This window comes from Triturus cristatus, chromosome 7, assembly GCF_964204655.1.
Source record: "Triturus cristatus chromosome 7, aTriCri1.1, whole genome shotgun sequence".
Taxonomy (NCBI): domain Eukaryota; kingdom Metazoa; phylum Chordata; class Amphibia; order Caudata; family Salamandridae; genus Triturus; species Triturus cristatus.
In genome coordinates, this window is record NC_140590.1 from 1,687,285,118 (window position 1) to 1,687,305,594 (window position 20,477).

The window sequence follows — 20,477 nt, forward strand, 5'->3', positions numbered from 1 at the left end:
ATGTTGCTTAAACTTTTAGCCAAAGCCACTGAATGGTTTTACACAAATCTTAGTATGAAAGTAGGATTTTACTCAAAGTGTGCTTTTGCTGGACTGGTGGCAATCTGTTCAGTAACTTGCTAAAGTGTCATTTGGGATCGAAAGGTTAACACTTGCTTATCTTGCCAGCTGAAAAACCATTTGATCTGCTTTTAACTTTGGCATCATTTGAAGAATATTTATCACATTTGGTAGACCACATAGTATGTTGAGATTACTCTTTAGTCTTTAGTGTTTTTTTCTTAATTCGTGCAGATCCAGCAAAAGGGGGGGGGGGCAATAACCTTTAATATGCTTTTGTGACAAGTCTGTGCAAAATTGTATTTACTAATAACGGACACAGCTAGATGGATCTGTGTGAAATTTGGCAGAGGAATAAATAGTAGGTTTAACAGATCTGGAGTTATCAATGTCATGCAGTTCCATCAAAGATGGGGAAGATTTCAAGGGGGAGGTGGGTGAATAGAGTGCAAAAGAAGTATTCCTTTTATAAGAAATTGTGCATGGTTTGATGGAACCACACAGAACTCGACAGGCTTTTATATACAAGGTTTCGCTTTCTGGAAGAGATAAACGGGGACAATAAAAGTTTAATTCACAAATCACTCTGGGGCTGTTTAATGAACCTGCATGAAATTTGGCAGTGAACAAATTAAGCTCAATACAAAGCACGACAAGGCATGAACAACAATCCCTCACTGCGCACAGCAAGAGAGGGCTGAGATAGCAGGACTTGGCAGAAGCCCGTACACGGCGCAGAATAACTACATAGACGACGAACCATAATGCATGTATTTCAGAGCTTTTTCGGTTTTCACCAAACCATAAGTGTCTTTTAACTAGGTTTTCTTTAGTGAAAGAAGGATATAATTTGATCGCACCACGGGACTCAATGTCCCAGAAGGCAACTGCACACGCCCACTGGGGGCGTTCATACCAATGATGAATAAAATTAAGGAAAGTGAAACGTTGTGCGCTTCATTACTTGCCTGCTGCCCATGAGGAAGGGATTTGATATCCCGAAACGCGTCGGCATGAAGTTAGTAAAGATGGACTAAGTAAGCAGGCTGCATTTCACTAAGGCAATGTCGAGTGACCTCCTATGCGCAAGGCACATTGATTACAATATATATATATATATATATATATATATATATATATATATATATATTTAATATTTATTATTATATTCTCACAATAAAGGCAAATTTTTGTACTAAACAGATCATCCTCGAAGAATAGACACATTTTCAGCCATTCGGCATACAGTTCTAAATTACAAATATCAATAGTACTGCAGTTGGTAAACAAACAAAAATACACTACCTCTCAAAAAGGCATACCAAGGATTATCACAAATTAAATCTTCTGCCCCCATGGTTTGTGAAAGGGGCTGAGCAACACCAACCAACTTGCCTGCTACAAAGAGATGTAATTTCATGTAAACATCCACCAGTAAATGCATGCTGGTTATACCTAATGTTGTAGACAATAAAGCAGCCAGGCCTACTGCCTTAGTCTAAACTTTTCATAAGAAACAGTCTGTCAGATAGGCTAACAGGCCCCAGAACTATGGCCTACAGGGTACTCTGTGAACTTCAAAGTAATATACCACTTTGAAAGATCCGATGCAGTTAAACAATCCAACCTCTGATGCCTTCCCTCTTGTTGACAATGTTCACAATAAATATGCCAGGCCGTATGCTTTTATTGTAACTTTATATAATAAACAGACCAGGCATCTAAAGAGTTAATCGGTCTTGCCACCACATCCAACTGTATTGAGTATAGATATTCCATAAGGCAAAAAGTTGAATACATGCACTCTTTCAGCGGAAGCAGCCAAATCCTTCACTGTGTGCATTTCAACATTTTACTTCAAGAGCTTAAGTCAATAAATCCGCCAGTGAACCTGAAAGGCCTGCGTTTTTTTAAATATAAAAAGCATTGGCAAAGTAGTGCAGCCATACTCCAGGGGAGGGATGGATACACGAAGAGGAAGAAAGCCTACACAGATGATCAATAACAAGCAAATGGGAGTGACAATAAGCCAAGCAATAATAAAGAAGGGATGGTGTCTAGGCGCAACGAGAAAACCCATGGTCTAGGAGAGACAGCAAACGCACTGTCTAGGCCCGGCCTAAAACATTCAACCCGTGACCACCATCATTCCTTGCGAACAAAGTAGTCAGGATGGCACTGTAGAGTTGTTCAACCGACAGTCAATCAGCATTTCATCAGTTGAGGTCACTGAACTGCGGCCCATACTCTCAAGACACAAGCCCCTACTAACCCTGAGGTAAAGTGGATCACACCGAGAGTGAGTGGGGCTCTCTGGCTGCAGCTGAAGCAGCACAGCAAGGGTACTAGACAGGTCACCCACAAGAGGGTGGTCTTTCATGTCCCTGCTTACACAGGTTGAGAGCCAGCCACCCCGCAGATGCTGGCGTGGACTCGTTCCAGGGGCAAGCTTTGCGGGAGTCAGTGAAAACCCACCCTCTACCGTTTATAGATGAGTATGAGTGAAGTCTTCCTGGGGGGCAGCATGTGGTGATCTGTTTATGGGTGGAGGCTCAGGCCTCTCTGGAGAATCGGTGGGCGTCAGTGAGTGTTGCTTCCAGGTCACAGGAGGGTGGGGCAGGTTGTGTGTGGATGCAGAGTGCAGCTCAGCGTGGGGGCAACAGATGCACAGGCAGCATGTGCGCTCCAGGGACATGCAGGTGCCTGTCCAGTGCCAACCAGAGAGTCATTGGTCCCCAACCCGGCCTCAACACCCTCTCCAGCAGGCACAGAGGGGCCCTCGCCCAGGGGCACATGTCTGCAGGAACAGAGAGGTGACCCCCGAGGAAAGCATAACTCCCTCCAGGGAGCACCTGCTGCAAACATCCCCACTCCCACCCCAGAATGTCAGAGGGTCACAAGGCTCACCCTGCACGCCCACGGCATACCAAGCCCCCCTTCCAATGGAGGGGGCATAGTACCTGGCCCTACATTCAGACCACGGAGCAGCCGAGGAAAAGCTGCGTCCGCCGCCGTGAGGTGACTGCGGGGTGGTGGGCAGGGGGGAGGTGGGGGCGCAGCCCGCCCCGCTCGGGGAGCCCTCGCTCCCGCTGGCCGTGCCGTAGGAGGCCGCAGCGGCCCTGCCAGCACCGCTCCTGAGGGAGAGCCTCCAGAGCGCGAGGGCACTGCCAGCCATGGCCGCGGATTGGGTGGAGGGGGCGAGGCGCTAGCATGGCTGCCGTGGATCGTTCAGACTTCTACCACGTGCACACCATGCAAATCGCCTCCCCCTGCCTCGTGCAACCACTGAGGACGTTGGATAGGACTCTAACTGTGATCGCCTCGTGCCGGGCTAGTTCCCTCACCCGACCCTCGGGAACTAGCCACACCCTCTTTCTTTCTCGCAGCCCGTCCATCGCAAAGCTCGAGCCAACCCCCTATCTGGACTACCTTAGTAACATGATGGGCGCGAGACCGAGGATCTGAGCACGAACTTCGTCTCACCATTCCTAAGCCAATAAAAAAGTAAGAAGGGCGAGCTCGACTAGCTGGATTGGGTAATCTCCTTTGACAGGCAAGCGGGAAAATGGGCATACAGATGAGACACGCTTTTGTCAGAGGTGTTTGTTTTCATTGGTTTGCCACGCCCTGTAGCCACGCCTGCACTGTAGACCACGCCCCCTTGTTTACGCTAGTACGTGTGCTGTGTCAGGTCTTTTTGTCTGGGACCAGACATTTGGATAGGAGACAAGTGCTTGCCATGACGTATTTGCTCGGCTTTCTCGCCTGCTAAAAGGTTTCTTGTCTTTATGGGGCCATGTGTTTGGCCCCATAAAGATAAGAAACCTTTAGCGACTAACGTAATTCAGGCGAGCCCGTCCAAGTGGAACGGCTCAAAAAGCCGAGCAAATACGTCATGCACAGCTCTGTTCCAATGGCTGGCCACCGTTTACCATAAACGGTGACGCCAGCCAATGGAAAAGAGGGGCGGGCTTAAAGCCCCTTACAGAAAATACCCATAAAACATTAAGTCTCGCCAGCGAGACTGCGCATGCGCGCAGCCTACGCCAGGAGAGACCTAAAAACAGGGACAGGCCACAAAACTAGAACTATAGGGCGGCATCATCCCAGGATACAGAAGGGTTACAGCAGCAGAAAACACTTACATAGAAGGGTTACACGCAGTGGCAGCTGCCGCAATTCTAAAGTGGGGTTGGGTTTGATAGGGGATTAAGGGAAATAATCATTTTTTTTAAACTTACCTAGCGATGCGGCCGCCTCGGTACTCTTCTCCGGCTTTCCTCCCAGCGTGCCCTGGGGCACAGATACCCCACCCAATTCACGTGCTATTCTCAATAGCATGAGAGCAGTGCCAGGATTAGTCTGAGCAGCGTGGTTTGATGCTCAGACAGTTCCTTGGAGCCTGTGAAGTTTTTCCAACCTGCCTGTGCAATACAGCTTGGTTGGAGAAACCTAAGTGTGCATGTTTGTTTGGCTGGCCTAAGATGGCCGGCCAAACAGACATGCACACTTGCAGTGCGCCAAACACGCCTCCCTGCTATGCCCAGCCTCACCCCTGCCTATATTGCTGGCATCAGCTCGGTCAATCAGCAGTCATTTTATGTTTCGATTGACTGCTGACTGACTGACCAGTGAGGCGACGCTCCTCCGCCATTACAGAGGGGCCGCCCCTGTTTACACCGTGCATCTACAGACTTAAAGCCATAGTTCAAGCCCGAGAAAATAACTTTTAAAACTAAGATAGTCTAACTTATAAAGGCATAGAGTAAGAAGGGAATGATTTGCAAGTGGAATCGTAAAGGGAATTCCTATGCATGAAACCAAAAAGAAAGCGTTTAGGGTTCCTTTCTTCAGATGTGATATTAAAATAATTAACCCCTGTCCATGGCTTCCTGTGTGCAACAAGAGGGGGCAATGTGAGCATGCACAACAGATTAACTAATGTGCACGCTGCCAATAGCATTAGGTAAGAGAATACTCACCTGGATGGCTCCCAAACCCTCTTCATGTATGTTTTAAAGAGCAGCTGAGTTGTAACTAGACTTAACATACATTAGAAAGCCATTTTTAATGTGGCGTAGTGCCACTAGCCATCATATTCATATTTACTTCAATTTGACACTCTGCGATGACCGAAAGAGGATTTTAGAACTTTAAGTAAAGAAATTAAGTTGATTGGGATGGCACACAAACTAAAAGAAGCAAGTGGCCAAGTAGAACTGTGCAGTTCTCAAGCCCTTGCATAAATAATTTCCCAAAAATGAAGCAAGAAAAGGGGCAGGAGGAGCAATGGACAAATGCAGAAGCGAGCGGCCAGTGGCAAGAGCGACTACTTAGGATAGCCCTGTTGGGTCGTGACACTGCCCCGATAAATAAGTTATTCGTATTTGTGGGGCAGCAGGTGTATGTAAGTAAGTAAGTGGTGTTTAATAAGGCCAAATGTCATTGTACGTTTTTTAATGTTTAATAGGCTCTATTAGCAACAAAGATTGCAAAGGGTAAATACAATCATTACGTGTGAAATACTAATTGGTGAGAATAATAACAACATATAACCAAAAGTGGGAAAAAGAGGTGAGGTTCAAAGGGGATTCGACCTCCTGTCATCTATAAATAACCAAAAACAGTCCGCTTGTTTATAACAGACCGTCCCATCATTGTACACCTCAATGTGTTTCTTAAGAACTCTTAAAATAACCCTCACCTACCAAAGTGACCCATGGTGGCATGCTTCATCATCGGGTTCTTCCTGCCCCGCTGCGGGACGGGGCGTGCTGAGACTGATGAAGACGTGGGAGCACTTTGTTGGGTGTATGACTAAAAGGGAAGGCAGTGGAAGGTTCATATAGATTGGTAGAGTTAAAAAATACCTGGCTATTTGGAGTGAATGATTTATTAAGTCCTCTACTTGGTATTAGTAAAAAGGGGGGTTGGGATACTTACACTGTTTCCCAACCCAACCCTACCAACCCCCCCCCCCCCCCCCCACCAGTGAACTCTGTCAAATGCTTTTTCTCTGTCAATGGAAAGCGCAGCCAACGAATAAGAAAGATAAGGAACTTTATTTAAGACTTTAAAGAATAACCAAGAATTATCCGAAGTTAATCTACCCTTAACAAATCCACATGGTTCTTTACCAATGTGGTGAGATAAGATAGGATCAATTCGCAAAGCAAGCCCTTTGGCAAATATTTTATAATCAACATTTACCAAGGAAAAAGGCTGATAATTCATACAATAGATGGGATCTCAACCCTCTTTAGGAATTAGACATATTATGGCTTCTTGAAACGTGACTCCAGCTCTACCTGTCTAAAGAAAAATTTGTAAAAGCTTAGGAAGTAATACATTTGAAAAATGTAAATACAATTCCACCGTAAAACCATCCGGTCCTGGAGTTTTACCTTTTTAAAGACATTTTAAAGCTTTAGAGAGTTCCACAAGCAATAAATCAGATTCAAGAGATGCAAAGTTAAGAGTATCCTGAAAAGGAGAAGTATCACTTAGATGGGTATCAATAAGGAAAGAGGAGGCAGGAGGCTCCACAGGTTTATAACTGTTGATAAACATTTGTGAATTCTTTCAATAAAGCCCGATCTATAAAGAGGAGGGTCCCATCTGACGAATGAAGGGATTTAATGAGAGTACGTTCTCTCTGTGACTTTATATAATTAGCCAAAAGGGAGCCCACCTTATTACAGCCACCATAATAGCGAACACTCCTACGTAATAGTATTAAAGAGGCATTGTCAGTAGAGGATTTATTCAACTCGAGCTTAGCACAAACAAGCACCTGTAGAGTAGCATCAGAAGAGTAGTATAAAATTGGTGTTCTAGGTGTTTAATGTTTGCTAAGAGAACTTTGTTCTGGTTAAGAATATGTTTCTTTTTTTGGGAAATAATAAAGCCACGGGCAACAGCTTTAAAGGTATCGTTCAATAATTGGGAGAGGTATCCGGTGTTGCATTTGATAAAAAGAATTCATTAGTCAAGGAAGTGAATGAGGAAGAAAAAGCAGGATCCTGTAAAAGAGAATTATTAAATCGCCATCTATTGGATCTGGGATGTGGAGGGAGCAAATCAAATCAGTAACAACTGAGGCATGATCAGAAATAAAAATAGGTTCAAGTGAAGAAGAAATAAGGCTTTGAGGTAACGATTTAGAAAGAAAAATATAGTCCAATCGAGTAAAGGACCCATGGGGGCATGAAAAATTGAAAATTCTGTTGCATCTGGATTACACAGGTGCCAAGCTTCCACAAGGTGAGTTTGTGAGATTGTGGTAAGGAATTGTTTATGGGATTTATGAGAAACAAAGCGAACATTGGATTTCCGATCTAGAAATGGATCAATAATCTGATTGCAATTACCACCTAAAATAAAAAAGTCATCTTTACATTGAATGCATTTTTTTGTAACATTAGGCCAGAATGAGCAGTCAGGTTGAGTCAGGCCATAAACATTGAAAACAGTTAAAGAAATACCATCAGTAAGTAACTTAGCTAACAACCACCTACCCTCAGTATCCATTTCTTGCGATAAAACAGAACATTTGTTCTTTTTATGACATAGAATAATAACCACATTTCTCTTGGTGGACGTAGGAGAGACAAAGACGGAGCCAACCCAATTACGTTTAAGGTTGAACGCTTCCATCTCCGTAAGATTTATTTCTTGCAAAAGAACCAAATCTGGATTATAGGAAGCTAAATGAGACAAAACTGTCTGCCTCTTAATAGGACTAATAAAACATTTCACATTCCAAGATGTGACTCTGAATGAAAAACATTAAAAAAACATAGAAAACTACACGACCATCAGCAATTCAAAGGAAGGAAAGAAATGAAGAAAAAAGAAGGCATGACAGAGAATATATACGAGAATATACAAAATAAGAAGAAAAAGAGGGAAAATAGAATAGTAAAAGGGAAGCAGGGACTAAAGACACAGCAAGAAGGGACAGTACATGTCAAACTGACAACTGTAATACGTACAATTTAAATGAAAAATAAGGAAGATAAGAAGTGGCGACAAACAGATGAAGGTGGCACAACCAACAAGGGAGAAAGTATCACATAGGGAAATGGGCAATAAGGGATCCAATTAATCTGCAAAGGGATTAAAGAAGAAAGATAACATCAACAAGTAAGAGAACAAGCCCCAAAGTACAACCTGTAAAGGAAGCATAGATGAGTAAATCAGACAAACAAACAGTTCTATAAAAGTCAAGTTAAAGAGGAAGGACCAGGAATCTCCATTGATGTCGTAGAATGAGAGTAAATGAATTTCCTTAGGTCAGCAGGATCATCAAATGTAGAGGTGTTATTCTGAAAGGTCACCTTAAAGAATCATGGATGAAATAGTCCATATTGTGCACCTAAGGCCCGTAGTGCAGATCTTAGTTCAAGGAAGATTTTCCGCCGCTGAGCCGTTGCTGTGGAAACATCTTGGTAAATGAATAATTTTGCACCAGATTAAACAAGATGCTGTTTAATCTTGGCTGCATTTAACACTTGCAGAAGGTCAGTGAATTGCAAAAAGAGAAGGATCACTCCATGAGGTTTTGATGCAGCCGATTTTGAAGAAAGGCGAAGACCCAACCTGTGGGCTCACTGGATATTCAAATTAGCCAATGCAGGAAGATCTAGAAGCTTTGGAAAAAAGGAGGCAAAAAAAGAAACCAGATCATTCCCCTCAAGACCCTCCAGAAGACCATATAGGCAAAGGTTATTGCATCTGTTCCTATTTTCAAGATCTTCAGCTGACTTTTTAAGCAGCAAAATATCTTTCTCCAAAGTCTCAATTTTTACAGATGCATGCTGGATGTCATTAACATGCTGCAACACCAAGGAAAGACGATATTCCATTGACGACCACTTATTGTCGAGAACTTGTAAGCAAGTGTTAGTCTCATCAACAAATGGTCGTAAAGCATGTATCTCCTCTAGAACAATATCTAAAGATACAGGAGAAAGAGATTTAGGTGGAGAAGGAGGGTCTTGTTGAGGATTTTATTAGCAGTAGATGTTGCTTGTAACTTGGTAGATAACAAGGATAGAGCTGCAGACCAAGAGGAGGTGGGCTGAGCCATAAACTTAGTAGAATGTGAACAATCCATTGAGGGCACAATAGAGGAAGATTCAGAATAGGCAGATTTGCAGCACTGTTTTTATTTGAGTACAATTAACTCTTACTTCTGCCCATCAGTGAATTTGAATAAAAGCAACAGTTATGTAGCCACAAGCAAATATGTACAGCCCTCCCTAAATCACTGCTTCTGATGAAGAAAAACAGCCAGCCAACAAAGTTATGACAAAAACGTAGGATAGTTCTGGAAATCCAATGAGGCCCTGAGAGGAAGACAGAGGGGATGTCCAATTACATGAAAAAAGGCAATATCTTAGACAAAGCCAAGTGCTGAGGAGACTTTAGTGCAGGAGGAAAAACAAAATGGAGTGCAGGCACAGATCTCAAGCGCGGATAATAAATAAAAGGACCCAAGAACCAGAACCAAAAAGCTGGCCTTCCCTGCAGAAGATGTTCTGGTGCAATTAACTGCCCATTTTCATCATGTCAGGATCACGAGAACAGCATAACATCAAGCGGCAGTCCCGACGCGATATGAAGCTCCATATCTAGGCGGCCATCATAGGCGGCGCCGCGCATGTTCCTCATCATTGTACGTTTAAAAGAATGGCAGTTTGCAGTCAACAAAATTGAATTATTCAGCATGCAGTTTCGTAACTATATCAAGTCACGCCATGTCACATATATGTTATGTCTGTTGGTGGCTTTCGAAAGATATCTCATCTTATCTTACCGTATGTTATGGCCTGCCATGTTATAGTGACTTTTTAATTATATAATATGTCACACCATGTTGGGGTGACTTTCAAAGCATATGTTATGTCAAGCCATGTCATGAATATGTTATGTCACTCTGTCTAATGGTGGCGTTCAAAAGATATGTTATGGTATGTTCTGTTAAGGCATGCCATGTTACGGTGGCTATCAAAGCATATAATATGTCAAGCCATGTCATGTCTGCTTTCAAATCATATGTTATATTATGTTATGATGGCTTTCAAATCATCTTATGTTATGTTATGCCATGGTTGCATTTAAAGCCTGTCATTTCATGGTGGTTTCCGTAGCAGGTTTATGTTATGCTACGGTTTGGCAGCCTTCCAAATATAGCTGATGATTTTAAAGCATGTTATTTTGTATTATGTGATGGTGGCTTTCCAAGCATATGTGCCTTTCAAAGCATACATTACGTCTGTCATCTCATGGTGGTTTTCAAATCATATGCCATGTTCTGTCATATGTCATGTAACTGTGGCTTTAAAGCATTTCCTGGCTCATTCGGTTATGGTATGTGGCTTTCAAAGCATGTGTTATGTCATGGTGGCATTCAAAGCATATCTTATTTTTTCATGTTTTGTAATGTAGGTCTCCAAATGACATATCATGTTATGTTTGTTTCGCGCAGGCCGGCCAATAGTACTACTTTGCAGCACTGTATTCTTTATAATTATTCCAAACAAAACATGCATGAAAATGCCATTTAAATATAAAATGTTGAATTCCTTTTTCTCAAATAACTACTTTACACCTAACCACTGCATAACTTCTAAACCAGATAGTGTGTGGACATGCTGAATGAAGAAAGCATGATGTAATGCCAACAAATGAAAACATGCTTTGTTTTTTGTATGTTGGTCTAAAAATATAAACATGGGAAGCGAAAAGGGTTTTTGCAGAGTGAGATACAATTTTCAAAGGATATCTTGCCCGCACAACTAGTGCAAATATAACCAAACGTGGCATATCCTTAATTCGTGTTTACATCTTACGTGAAAAACACAATCGATAAAAACAGACCATGCCCACATGTTGTTTGGAGAAGTTAAGTGTGTTACTCTATTGATGACGGATGTGTAATCAAAAGGGCAGAGCAGCGGTCACTTATGATCTGTGACAAACCGTGCTAACCAACCACTCCTCCCTGGTGCAAGGGCTGTAACTGTGAGCAGCAAGCAGCTTATCTGTAAGATAAAGCGCCGACAAGATTTCCATGTCCCTGCGTAATTTGCTGCCCACATCCAGGATTTTTCTTTGAATTCTGGGACTGGTAGTCATATTCATTTCATTATAAAACAAGACTACAAGTCCCAGAATTCAAATTAGAAAATCTGGACTGAAGTAGCACATCACGCATGGGCCTGGGAAAGTTGCGTGGCACAGGGCTCTCACTTAAAGTCCCCACAACATCACACTTGAAGTAATACAATTAGAATTTTAAACAGGCATTGGCATAGCCAAAAAGTCTCGGCTTTGGGACCTTATAACTGTTTAGCCATGCAACAGTTGATGTTATTGCACCAAGGATATTGTGCTGCATAACTAAATACTTATAAGGTCCCAAAGGCGACACCTGTTGGCTATGCTAATGCTTGTTTTTTTTTTTTACTTTCAGCAATGCTGCACAGCGTACAACATGGATAAGCAAAACAGTGACAAAAACCAACAGCTCTTGCTTAGACAAGGCCTGTAGGCTTGGTTAATGCTTGTTTTCACTGAGTGGAGTAGTGGTTAGCATTAGACGAGGCGTGTCCAACGTAAGCCCAATCGAGCCAGCGATTGAGAATATTCACATAAGATCCATTCATATACAATAAATCGAACTGTTTCAACATAAATCACCATTATCCTCAAAAGGTGTCATGGATCCAGCCTCTCTGGACCACTGTTGGACACCTGTTTCAGATAGTCTGTGGAATTGGGGAGGGGACATCACTGGCAGTGGTGACGCATGGCTGCCCATGGGACACATTCTTCTGTCTATAGAAGACAGATAAGATTGTTATCACCCAGGCCTTCAGTTTGCAATGATTTGGCCTCCGGTGCGCATCACTCTCCATCAACTATTTGGAAGCTTTCTTCCTTTGTGGGAGGAAAAGGAGTCCTTGATGCGCCTGTGCCATATGTCACACAGTCTGCGACAATCTGCAAGTGCTGCGAAACGCCGACACTGAAGCGCTCAGCAATAAATCAACCCTCCTTAGAGCGTCTCCGCATGCCAGCAATCATAGCGTCCCTTTAATAAATGCACCCCAGTCTGTCTGCACGTGCAGGCAATCACAGATAATAAATGCACCCCAACTCCGCAGGACTGTGCCCTACTGTCCCCATTGCAGACAAAGTGCGTAAACCGAACCATGGTCTTGTTTTGGCAAGCAAAGTTCCAACATACTGCTCTTACGAAGTACTTTACAAATGACATATCTGATGTTATTTGGAAGGAACAGAATAAACGTGCTTGAGGTGAATATTACTTTGACATGCAAATGCGCTGTTTTGCGCAAGTGGAAAAAAGCGTCCCGAGGTACAGCGCTTTTTTTCCAGTTTTATGCTGTGCAAAGGCAACCCAATTGTATTGTAGCGCTTTACATGTGCACCGTTTACACTACACAAGTTCATGTTAATTGTTTAGGCAAGGTAATGTAATTTGCCCAGAATCACAGGATGTTGAGCTAATGCTGCGACTATAACCTAGTTCCCTAGTTGGCATCTCTGGCTATAACGCCGCACTCCTCTCTACATTATTCAACCTAAAACAGGAAGCACGTGTAAAAATTACAGTAAGTACAAGAACAGTCAAGTTCACGTAGCTGTGTCCCCGGTTGAGTATTCTGGCTGATAAGGTTACTCAGAAGTCCAATGCCATGCATTCTGGAATGAATATTTTACTTGAGTTCAATTATCCCGCAATTAAATGAACAACAACAATAAATAATGTAAAGCTACATTCTTTGATTGGCAGTTTTACTGAAGCTATTTGGGGAATGGCTGCCTGGAAGCAGCGTGGTTACACCTTACGCCAAGAAATATCACTTCCTTGAGAGAAATACAAAGCAGACTGTGTAAAAATAGACTCTTGTCCTCACTTAACTGACACCACGAGCACATTTTATAAATAAAGATAACTTCAAGTTCCAACTTAGTCCAATTTTCCATACGAGGCCAGCGGTTTGATGCAATTAGCCCAGGCACGCGTTCGGCAAAGGTCGGTGTGGTAGCCTCACTCGGGGATGCTGTTGCGCAACTCTTCAGACTTAGGAAGAAAACAACACGCAGTTCTCAGCTCTGCCTTTCCCAAAGCATAACACAGGTAGGACGGGGGTTCAGAGAAGCTTAGATAAAAACATTTCAACCGAGCCTCAGAGAGCTGACCGCCAGCCCAGACCAACTGATCACATGAATTCGACATGATCTTCTCACTCTGTCACTCTTGTAAATGTCTACACGAGTTGGAAATTAGAATATCTCTTATTTAAGCGCTTAAAAGCAATTACGTTTGTGGTGTGCACTATATATGAGGTATTTACTATTACTGAGAAATTGGTGACCACATGCACCAAATCACAGATAGAGGTGTTGAAGATAATGATTGCATTCATTCAATATACTTTCGACTTAATTACAAATATACTCACGAATGCCAACATGCAGCAAGAGGAGCAGACACGAGAACCATTAACTGTTTGCGATGTGACGTGTACAACAACAGATTATTGTACTGAGGGAGACGGTAAAACAGAATACAATCTATAACGGTGAGCGATAAGTATAAAAACTCTTGCTTTGGAGCATACACCACTCAAACACGGCGATAGTTACCTTGACAGCTGCCTAAAAGTTATCTTTCCTGATGCGGTCGCACACTGTACACTGAGTAGTACAATGCAGTACTTCGAGAAGTTTACTGAACTGAAATCATCATTTTTCAGTTACCACAATTTGTGTTGACTGTCGGAGACACACACACAAATGTGCACAGAACATATTCTTAAAATAACGCCTACCACAAATGAATCAGAAGTTAGAAATGTCTAGTAAGTACGGCACCACAGCAGGATTCTTTGCCCACGCTGAAAACAAGCACATATAGGTGACACTCCAGGCACCAACTGTTCGTGAAGAAGTTACACACAGAACAGGTATTTAGCGAAAATGAAAGTGTCCAATGCAATCGCACCCCACAAGGGGCCGGATGTTGTCTGTGGTTCAGTCTCCTGGTTACACACTCGTTCCACAACTGACACGAACGGAATGCATGTACTGAACGTAATATCCCTTTACATGAGGGTCAGAGGGGAAAGCACCGCATGGAAGCAGAGAGAAGGCTCAACATGAAACCATGGGGAATGTGCACAGGTGTGAATCCGAGCAAAGATGAACCTTAGTCAACAAGCATTGGGCGAGCAACGCTTGTTGTAATGTTTAAAAAAAAAAAAAAAACATGCTGGTGATGCGCGTTTGTGCGCGCGCAGCAGCACGTGAAAGTGATCGCGCTGGAATGGAGGCAGATGGCGGCTGCGTGCATGCATGCTCATGTGCACGCAAGCACTAGGTCACCAAAAGCCTGTGGCAGCACTTTGGAAACCCGTACCCTAAATGTCTCGCAGAGCAGCGAATGCGCTGGCTCAGCGAGACCTAAAAAAGTTATTTAACTTTCAGACCAGGCTGGGGGCGGAGCTTATTGTTAGCAACGTTTTCATCAATGCTACAAACAGGATTGTATTGGGGCCACAATTCAGGCCGGGCAGCCAAAAAAACAGGGGCCATCAGTCGCAGATCACAACCTTTCGCAATACACTGCTCAGTTAGGATAATGACAAAAATTTGTGGTAATAAAAGCATCTTAAAGCTTCTCGACCAGTACTTAAATAGGAAATTTACATTCCAATGAAAACAAGCATTGGCATAGCCAATAGGTCTCGCTTTAGGGACCTTATAAGTGTTTAGTTATGCAACTGTTGCATGCCTAAACACTTATAAGGTCCCAAAGGCGAGACCTATTGGCTATGCCAATGCTTGTTTAAAACTGCTGTGACGCGGCGTTGTGTCTGGCAAGTAACACCTGACATACGGGATCAAGTTACACCGGTTTATCTCGTGCACAAAACGTTCTGCCATCTTGAAGAGTAACTGACACCTGGCGGAGGTAGCAGGGGCACGTGACGGGTGCTCGCGAAATACCTGCATTCCAGCTATTTACGACTGGGTTGAGCAGATGGCTCATTTTTTAGGCTTAGGAAACTTGCGCTACAAAAGACAACTTATGATTTGTTTTTACTTTTTAATGTTAAATATTTTTCCAACATTAGTCCTAACTCCGCTCCCTTCCACGTGGATCTTTCTTTTGTATTGGTATGTGTACAAAAGCGCGGGAAATGTACTCCAAATGTTTACGAATACCGTCCATTTAAGATTTAGTGAGCGTGCACCACTTTTCTACATATTTTCCTCGTCAGCTTTCATGATATAACACCGAGGCTGTTTAAAAGTGTAAATACTGGAATATGAAAGTGCGCCACAAAACCAACTTGAGGACTCTTTCAGGCGAAGATAGGCAATGGATGGGCCCAGGCTGGATTAGGAGCGTGTGGGTTGTGGAATATTTTTCACGGACTAACCCAGAGCTGAAAACTTGGCCACGTTTGTTGTTTGTACCACACATAAGAAACCTGGGAGTATTTCATAGGTACGAAAAATAGGACTCAGGTATCAAAACGGTCTACACCCGTGGCTGTTTTCGTCTTTTACGTCTGTGTGCTCTGAAGACAGCCATTCACCCGTGTTTGTGAAACAGATAACCATATGTATATTATTTTAAACATTAAACCAAAAATATAATTTATTTTTAAACCACTCAGCCACCGAATAACTTCTTGGCACTACACAAAAAAAGTGTAGCAAAAACACTTGCATTGATGATTCGCAATGTCCAATCCGCTCCATTCAGTCAGTTCTATTAAGCCAATGCTGCTGCCCCCACATGGCAGGAAAGCCCCTTACTGTCTTCTCGCTCCTCTCTGAGGCTTGCCAAGGATACCCCCACCTATGCAGCTGGCCCTGTCGTTGTTCACTGCAGTATCTAGCACCCAGAAGACCCAACCCTAACGGACTCCTAGTGCGCTCACATGTCTTGTTATTACGAAATCCTTCCGGTTCTTGTTTTTATGCATCCAGCTTAAAGTCTAGTCCAGTACAAGAAAGGAGGCAATACTTTGGTGTGCTTGCATATATTATTTATTGAGCTAGTAATACCATCAGTTCTGCCTCTAGGCGCTATGAGAATTCGAGCAGGAGAGAAGCTCCGGTATGCAGAGTGTTGAAACAGGAGCGCTCTACAGCTGTTCTGAAGAAAGGCGCTGGGGCCAAGGTGGGGGGGGGGGGGGGGGGGGAGGGGTGCAACCAACCACAGCTGATTGCATCCTGTGCAGTTTTGTGCATGGATTTACTGGAGGATAGTTAGTTGGTTGACTGGTTTGAACTTTACATTCAAGGCCAGGGTTCAGCGCAAAGCGAACCTATATTCAGCAGAGAATAGGCAGCGCGAGATATACTGGGGATGTGTCAGCTAACACAAGCTTTCAGTACAAGCCCCCTCCAAGGAGACAAGGTCCCTTCACTGGAACGGAGGCAGGGCGTATGTGATAGAAACAAACACGTGAACATATTAAACATATCCACCATCGATAAACAATCACGCAGTCAGGAGATAGTCTCAAATTTGCACATAATAAAAAAAATCCACGGAAAACTCGGCAGCTCACCTAAAATAACAGCGCTATCGGGACGGACATGTTTGGCTAATTAACCGAACAGCGCTCCGAAGCAGACTAGGAACGGGTAGCGCTGAATAAAAAGCCCAAAGAAATAAATGAAAATTTATAACTTGAAACGCCGCGTTTATAATTTGGGAGCCCAGCGTTACACCGAGCAGGCTTCTGGGCAGTGAAAGTGGATTTTTTCAGTCAAAGACCCCAAACAATGTAAAGCATAAAAACTCAGAGTGACACCTCTGTTGGTGTGTACCCCCTGAAGCCATCCTTATGCAGAACAGCGTTGCAGGCAATGAAGCCCGCCAACAAAACACAAGCATTACAAACCGAAAGAGGCCACTTTAAAGTCGGTTGTTGTTGCCACTACGTGGAGCAGGCGCCCGGGCAGTCACTGTCTCAGCACACGGAACAAACAACGCCAAGACCCTCAACACCCCACCCCATTCTTTTGTTTTTATAACACAAGACGCTCCGGGCAATCGTCGTGAAATCTCCCGCGCTCCAGAAGGTGACGACACAGGATCACGGGTGCGACCTTTCACGCTAATTACTTTAATAACTCCTAAAAAAGTGCTCGCGGCCGAAAACTGAATATGATGCAAAGTGGATATATGAACCATTACTAGGTTATTTGCTTGCGGGTGTTCATAATATATATTATGTTGTTATAGTTACCAACATAACAATATGTATACACTTACAGATATAGGACACCATTAAAACAAGCATTTGCCGCGGCCGTGACCTGGAGACGAAATATGTGGTGGGGGAGGGGGAGAAGCGGGAGTTGTGTGGGCGCGTGGTCATCGTGATCGCTATCGCTCTGAAAGTGAAAGTGATCGCGATGAGGCACGAGTTTTCAAAGTGCTGCTGGCGGCCGGCTGCGCGCGTGCACGATCGCGTGAACGCAAGCATTAGGCCAGCCAGCAGCACTTTGAAATTCCCATATACAAAATGTCTCTTCGAGCCAGCGCAAGCGCTGGTCTCAGCGAGACCTAAAAATATATACTATAGAAGCACAGAATTATCAGAAATACTAGGAACTCACTTTTAATTGTGTTTTTTATTCATACGTTTGCTGTGGATGTTTTGAATAATTTTCACTGGGGAACATGATATTGCACAGACCTAAACTGCCTTTTCCACTCACCCTGGGTTTTTATGATATTCATTTTATTTCTTGCAGTACTTGAGAGAGGCCCTCCGGTGCTCTGAGACTGGTGGAAGGTGCATCTGTGTTTTATGTTTTACTTGCGGCTAGCATCACATATACGGTCTGAGAAAGGGAATGAATGATGCTAGTGTGTAAATGCAAAAATAAACAAAAACTAGTGTCACTTTCCTTACATGCAGTTTTATATAGCACGAACTAGGCCCAGAGGCATTGTATCCCTTTACATGAGCACCAGATAACATCACCCATACACACACTCTCTGTCCTTCCCTCGGGCGAATGCACACCTTTGACATATTGCTTTTTATTTACCTCCAGCTGCCTGTGCTGGTCTCCCACTGCATCTCCTCTGCTGCTGGTACCAGCAGCAGAGGAGATGCAGTGGTAGATCAGCCCAGGCAGCTGGAGGTAAATAAAAAACAATATGTCAAAGGTGTGCATTCACCTGTAGGAAAGACAGAGAGTGTGCATTGGTAAGTGTGTGAGGCTATGCATGTGTGTGAGTGAAAGTGAGTGATTGATGGGAGTGAGTAAGAATAAGTAATTGTGTGGAACAAGAGTAAGTGATTGAGAATGAATGAGCGACAATGAGTATGAAGGAGTGAGAGAGAATTAGTGTGAATGAGAATGACTGCGAGTGAGTGAGTGAATGTAAGGGAGCATGAGTGAGTGAGAATAATTGTTTGAGTGTGTTACGCTTGTGAGTCTGCTGCTCGCCTTGGCATACTAGAGGTACGTTTTGGCATAAGAGGTACGTGTGGCAAAACACTGGCACTGGCAAATTAGAGGACATTCTTGACCCTAGGAACAAGCGTGGCAAACTGCTGGGGCTGGCATGATAGAGCAAATTCTTGGCAAATGAGTTCCCAGGGCAAAATTCTGGCACTGGAACTCTAGAGCTAATTGTTGACATAAAAGGCACCCATTGTCAAATGCCGGCACTGGCACACTAAAGGTAGCGCTTGGCGCATGGGCCACTGTGGCAAAATGCGGGTGCTGGTAGTGGTAAACTGGAGGTCATTCTTGTTATTAGGGAGGGCAACGATGTGGGGGAAAGGAAGCGGCAACCATGACAAAACGCTGGCCCTCACATACTAGAGATAGGTTTTGACATATGGCTCCCCATGGTTCTTGGCAAAAGTGGGCAACAATGGTATATGGGAGTCCCATGTCAAAACGCTAGCCCTGGCACAATGGGGGTAGTTATTGACATATTATCCCAACCACTGCATGGTATGAGAATTTTGGGGCAAGTTTATGTGAAAATTGTGCTTTAAAATGCGCTATTTGACATCATTTTCTTTTTTTTTTAAAGTGTGAGGGTGAGAACACCCTGAAACCCTTGCAAAAATCAGGCTCCCTCGCTTCACTGGATGGAATTTGTGGCAACTATTAGTTGTCATCACTTTCAAAGATCATTAGCCTGCAAGGCTGCCGGGCCATAGATGGTACCTATCTGTTTGCCTGCCTGGGAATGCCATGTGAAAAAATGTTTATCTCTGGCATAGTAATCAATCAATCACTGCACCCCAGGTGCAGGGTGAAGACTCCCTGTACCTTTGGGTCATTGAATTTTTTGTTTTTCTAAAACAAATTCTCACTTTGGAAGTTTATTTTGGAAAAAAAAACACATTTGCTGAGTGGGGCCAAAACAGCATGTCACCCATTAAGCAAAGTGCTGTACCTCTGATGCAGGGAGCCCTCTATCAGGCCCTGGGTGCTAACAGGCCTCCTTTGAGGTCTAAATGAACTCCTGAGTTAGCCATGGTGGTAGAAGCCTTAGACATGCAGTATACACATAGACTCCTGTAGTGAGCACATTAACTTGCTGAACTATCTTTCTGGTTGGTTGGAGCCTATAACCAATATGATACACATTATTTCTTGCAGCAAGCACATTAACCTGCTGAGCTACATCACTAAAGGTGACTCCTGGATTACACTCGGAGCTCTGTGGCAGCCATTGAACACCACTGGCTGTCTTACTGGAGTTGGAAGTCCAGTGGGGCTAGAATGACCTAAGTCAATCTAGGGTAGACTGACCATCAACTCAATCTAGGGTAGACTGACCATCAACTCAGTCTAGGGTAGAATGACCATTAACTCAATCTAGGGTAGAATGACCATTAACTCAATCTAGGGTAGAATGACCATCAACTCAATCTAGGGTAGACTGTCCATCACCTCAATCTAGGGTAGAATGACCTAACTCAATCTAGGGTAGACTGACCATCAACTCAATCTAGGGTAGAAGGACCATTAACTCAATCTAGGTTAGACTCACCATCAACTCAATCTAGGGTAGAATGACCATCAACTCAATCTAGGGTAGACTGACCATCAACTCAATCTAGCGTAGACTGACCATCAACTCAATCTAGGGTAAAATTACCATTAACTCAATCTAGCTAATGGAAGGGTGCTGGGGAGTGGGAAGTGGGGAATCTTTAAAGGTAATAGGCTACTTCCCCTGATGGGATTGGACCACTTTTCACCAAGTGATCCCATTTCCCCTGATATGTGACATAGCAACCATTTGTGCAGCAGGTGTAGTGGCACCTGGGCCCTGTGGAGGTCCGGCCTTAGCGTTGCTGGCTCCCAGTGTGACA